General features: G+C 39.7%; 1 protein-coding gene across 1 annotated transcript in view; it reads right to left on the reverse strand.

The window, feature by feature from the left end:
* kdm2ba (lysine (K)-specific demethylase 2Ba) overlaps positions 1–5,032 on the reverse strand; it is a 58,556-nt gene extending 53,524 nt beyond the window's left edge. Inside the window, exon 1 of the mRNA XM_081349205.1 lies at positions 4,972–5,032. The gene's annotated coding sequence lies outside the window, so the exon portion shown is untranslated. The remainder of the gene's footprint in view (positions 1–4,971) is intronic.
* Positions 5,033–6,000: the final 968 nt, after the last annotated feature.

Here is a 6,000-nt window from a genome sequence, read left to right on the forward strand (position 1 = left end):
GCATGCTCAGCCACATCTAACTTCCACTGTAAACACATGTATGATGCGAAAACAAAACCATCGAGCGAAATACCGGAGTGAACATGGCTGTGAATGACTTTTGCAGATTATGTGAAGTAAATCTACGCATCCATGGTACAATCAGCGTCTACGTCACGGCTCTCAGCCCGCCCTCTGTTCGTTGATTGGTCGGCTGTTTTGAGGCAGGAGGAAAACGGGGAAAACGATCGCTATCTCAGACTGATGCTGCGTTCTATTATTTATCCGTGTCGGAGTTCTGACTAGGAAGACAGACGTTGCCTAGCAACATGCACCAACACGCCCCCTTTTCTCGGATTTTGCCGCTCGGAAGTTCGGACAACCGTGAGGACACCGAGCAAGAATTCCGATATGGAATCCAAGATGGCTGCGCCCTGTGTTACTTGTTTTCATTGTTTTTGTACCGCTTTGGTTGTTTAAATGACGTTGTTTAAATTTTAATTACTCGTCGTATTACTGCAATACCTTACTGCGTCCGTATCACTGCCTGTGGGTATGGGAATCGGTCTTATTGTGAGTGCAATATTGAATGAAGCCTTGATTCAAACGGGTGTTACTAACGTGGCTAGCGTTGCTAACAGAAGGTAAACTATAAGCACATACTTATTTTGGAGCGCCTGGTACTCGGCCAGTGCTACCATAGCAACAGCTTTCCGGGTGGCGTCAATGTTTTTCTCCGACTCGGACGCACAAAACATACCAGAACGCTTGAAGTGTGGAAGTGACGTCATATCCGAGGTCCGAGTCGGTTCGTTGACAATAATAGAAAGCACCATAAGCACAGAAGCGAACTGAAATTGAGCGGAAGTACGAAGTCTGACGTAGTCAGGCTAATGTCTTATGCCAACACTGTTACATTCAAGATGTTTCAGGGTTACATGTTATGGGGACGAAGGTCACTGCAAAATAGCAGCATGAACTAGCAAATGTTATTGCATTTACAGTCAAAGCTTGTGCTTATGTACTGATAGACACAGGTAAATGGGGACATGCATATTGACTGATATTTCACTTAATAAAAAGAAAACACCTAAAATGTTATATTTTTCATTATTACTCACCAAAAAGAGTTCAAATAAAGTCACTGAGTTCAGTATCCTGCTAAATATATCAGTAGTATGTAACAGGGACATACATAAGACACAAATGGTATTATTTCCTGAGAATCCTCCATAAATTAGGTGGCTCATAAATAGCTTATCTTCAATGGACACACATGCTGGTGCATGAACACACACACACATAGACAGCTAGCAGGATTGACCTCAAATGGCCGCACATAGGCACACCTGTGTGAATGTGGAGAACTGGATCAGATAAGACCATTGTTATGGAGGAAGCCATTGCATCAGGGAATCAATGATGGCTGACTCCTGTTTCTATTGTAAATGGTACTGTACAGTACAGTGCATGGTGGTAATTGTAATCACACCATTATACATAAAAACATTACACTTGAGAGGCTGAAAAGCACACGTATACCACTACAAATAAACTCAATACACATCAGTGAAAAAAATGAACTTTTCCATTCAGGGAAATGTTCCCTCTTAAACTGATTTCCGGGGTCATTGTAACACACAACACATCGAACCTTGAAGCAGATGGGAACACACCGGGTGCCACTCCTATCAGCTAAGATCAAGTAGGGCTACAATTTGCATGGGCTCACCAAAACTGGACAACAGAAGTCTGATGAAGTCTGATCCAGAAGAAGTCTGGTGAGTCCTGCTGCGACATTCCGATGGCAGGGTCAAAATTTGGTGTAAACAACATGAAAGCATGGATCCATCCTGCTTTATGTCAACGAGTTCTGTAAGTGTGTAGGGGATTTCTTTGGGCCCCTTAGTACCAATTGAGCATCATTTAAACGCCACAGCCTACCTGAGTATTGTTGCTGACCATGTCCATCCCTTTATAACCACAGTGTATCATCTTCTGATGGCTACTTCCAGCAGGATAACACACCATGTCACAAAGATCAAATCACCTCAGACTGTTTTCTTCAACATTACAATGAGTTCTCTACACTAAAACACCAGATCTCAATCCAGTAGTGCACCTTTGGGATGTGCTGGAACGGGAGATTCGCATTAAGGATCTGCAGAAACTGTGTGATGCTATCATGTCTATATGGACCAAAATCTCTGAGGAATGTTTCCAGCGCCTTGTTGAATCTATGCCACATAGGACCTCTCATGTGTGGGGTTCCTCATGGCTCAATTTTGGGACCACTTTTTTTCTCCCTTTATATGCTCCCTTTAGGATTGATCTTTGAAAAATATGGTATTTATTATCATTTGTATGCCGATGACTTGGGTATACATTTTCCATTCAGTCTCTGCATGAATGTTTGGCTGAGGTTAAGTGTTGGTTGGCTAACAATATTCTCCAAATAAACGAGGATAAGACTGAGTTTATTTTATTTGGTAAGAAGGGACTGCCTGGGGTTGCTTTCAGGGAAAAATCTTTCAAGTGTGAAAAAACTTGGGGTCATTTTAGACTCTGAGCTCAAATCTGATCTTGAATCTGCAAAGGTGACCTTTTCTGTTGTAGCTCCAAGGCTTTGGAATGACTTTCCTGTGTCAAGTCAAGTCAGGTCATCTTTATTTATATAGCGCTTTTTACAATACAGATTGTTTCAAAGGAGCTTTACAGAGATAACTGGAAAATAATGGAACAAACTTTGTCTGTAAAATCATCTCCTACACTTAGTGTATTTCAGAGTGCACTAAAAAACGTTTGAAAATGTTTTATTGTATCTATGTTTGTTTTTATTATTTTATGTATTCTTTCTGTACAGCATTTTGATTCCACATTGTAGTGTTGAAAGTGCTTTAGAAATAAAGTTTGAGTTGAGTTAAAGCAGTTCTGAAGGCAAAAGGGGGTCCAACCTAGTATGAGCAAGGTGTACCTAATAAAGTGGCCGGTGAGTGTGTATTGTGTGTATATATATCTTGAATTTTGGGAGCATTTTTTAAGATTAATTTTGGTGGAATTTTGCCCTAAGCCCCAATTAATTTCTTACCCAGATACACCCACGAAAAATACAAGATAATTTAAGTAAAGAGAATATGAAAAATGTGAAATAAACTTGATACTTAAATTAAGCATAACCAGTAACTAAATTCTCAAGTTATGAAGAAGCAACAAAATTGCCATCTGGGAAAATCTTTCTGCCTTATATTATTTTTAACCAAATAATCTATATACCATTCTCATAAACATGGACTCTCTCTTCCTCACCCTCTTAAAATCTGAATCAGGAACAAACAGGGTTCGCAAGGTGTTTCCCTGCTTCCACTGAGGGTTTAGTGACCTCTGACCCTGCCTCTCTCCCGTGCCCTTCGGCCCCTGAATGGATAAAGCAGCAAGCAAAGCAGGAAGAGCTCTGGGCTCAGGATAATGGAAGATGCTGTGTGTGTCTTGTGTGAGGTCTGCTTCCACATAAATAACAGTTTTTTTATAGAAGGTTTTTTAGATAATATAGGCTCAAATATAGGTCTTTTAAGGGTTTAATAGGCCATAGTGTTGCCTTTGGCTCTTGTTTAAATGTGCACTGCAAGGTTAAATTCACAAACGCCCACATGTATCCCACCACACACACACACACACATGCGCGCACACAATCTGTGATAACTCTTTATTTTACAGTGTCATTGTTACACGTTACATGTAGTTACTATAGTAATAACTATAAATTATGCATAATTACATGCAACTAACCCTAAACCAAACCAAGCCCTAATCCTAACCCTATAGTAAGTACATGTAGTTAATTAATATTACTCAGTACTTAACTGTATAATTACAGTGTAACAACGACACCTTAAAATAAAGTGTAACCCAATCTGTATTGTATTGTTTCTCAAAAAAGTGCAAACAAAGTAGAAACTATATAGAATCTGTATCTATAGAAATCTATAGATGTACCAAATGATTAAATGATTAACCATTAAGATCAGCTGGATTAAATAATAGACAAATGCACAATAGACAAAAGAGACGCAAATCAAAAGTTTGATAGCACTATTAAAGGCAGTTACTGTGAATTTAACATTTATATAGATTAAACACTTATTTTGTGTTGTGAAAAAGATTGCTGTACTAACACAATTGAAAGCATGCTGAAAAGTTTGGGAAAAGTGCACTTTTGATGATCTGTTGTGATCATATTTCTATGAGTTTTGAAAATGTATACCTTACTTGTGAAAATAGAACCAAAGCGAATAAAAAAATGGGAAAAAAACCCTGTAAATTCTAAGTGGTCAAATTAGGTATTTACTCTATAAACAGAAATGCAAGGGGGTAAAAATAAATGATTTCTTTCTCAATACAATGAGTTTTGATCCAAGCGAACTCATTATGTGCATGTTCTCACACATGATCATTGGGTGCATGTAATATCATAAGTATTAACCTGATAGTTATGTTAAGTATAATTTCTATTAGAATAGCCTTGGGGTCTCTCAGACCCCCAAACAGGCCATGCGAGTTAAAAGGCTTGAGAAACAAAAGACAAGCTGATGCTGCTGATTTTGCTCTTCGGAGGAAGCTACGCAACACATCTCTGAATTAACAGGAAGTGCCTTCTTTAATCATTATTTGTATAACTAGCATTTATGTGGAGCCCTTGGGCTGTGGATCAGGGAGAGGTGGTGATGGTGGAAAGGAGGGAGAGAGGGAGGAAACGGGCGGGAAAACATGGGAAGGAAAAACAAGGAGAGGAGGAAAAACAGAGGTAGAAGATAAAGGTGATGAGAGGCAGGAATGGATAATGAGCAGGATTAGAGAAGGACTAAACACATGAATACTCAATCTCTCTTTCTCACAGACACACACGCACGCACGGACACACACACATGCACAATGTGCATTCACACCATTGCACACTTAAAAAATAAGGATAAAGCTTACCGCCTATCTGGTTACCTCTTTCCTGGGGGCTTGAGAGGAATTTGGACACATCTGGACCCAAATCCTGTAGAAAACAAAAGCTTCTCCACAGCTTTACCTAACACACACACACACACACACACACACACACACACACACACACACACACACACACACACACACACACACACACACACACACACACACACACACACACCAGTTTTACCCACTAGACGGATTGTGTGAAAAGAAGGCAGAGCACAGTTCAAGAGGAAACAGAGAACTAATTCAGACCAGTTTTCAAAAGCAAAGGACTAGTCATCATGTTGAATTAGAGTTATTATATAGAGTTATTGCTTGTCATAATGTTGAGTGTCATAAAATATATCACAAATGTGTCATTCTCAGGAAACAGTTACATAATCTTAGGAGAATTGTGTATTTTTAATCATTCCATTTAAATAATTCATTGCTAAACTTTCAAAAAATGATCTACGCTATACAGTACTTCCACCCTGTCACAGTAAGTTTGGAAGTCATATGCTTATAATTTTGTGCGCCTAATAAATCAAATCACCCATGATATTATTGCTCCAACATTGGTTGTCTCAAACATATTACATTCATTATGGGAGCTTAACTCTGCAGGCCGAAAGGTCCAAAATAGCTAACAATTACCTTAACTATTGCAAATACCATTACTAATGCAACTTTCACACAGAGATTCCGGAAAATACACAGATAACATGTCCCGGGATTTGTCCTGGGATCGTTTGATTTTGGTTCATTCACACTGCCAGTGATTTTCCTGGAATCAGTGAGTGCGTTCACACACATCCCGTAAAGATCCCATAAAGACACGTGGTTATCACTACGACACACCCCTTACGGCATTGGTCCTGGCTTTTGTTCACACAGGGAGCGTTCCAGGACTGATCCCAGCAATGTTACTAGGTCCCCATGCCAGGAATCGATCCCGGCATCAATCCCGGAACGTGTTTGCGTTCACACAGAAGGCACTCTAGCAATTTTCCGGCAATTTCCCGGGATCAATGCGCTGTGTGA

The sequence above is a fragment of the Scardinius erythrophthalmus genome, assembly GCF_964197995.2.
Source record: "Scardinius erythrophthalmus genome assembly, chromosome: 20".
Taxonomy (NCBI): Eukaryota; Metazoa; Chordata; class Actinopteri; order Cypriniformes; family Leuciscidae; genus Scardinius; species Scardinius erythrophthalmus.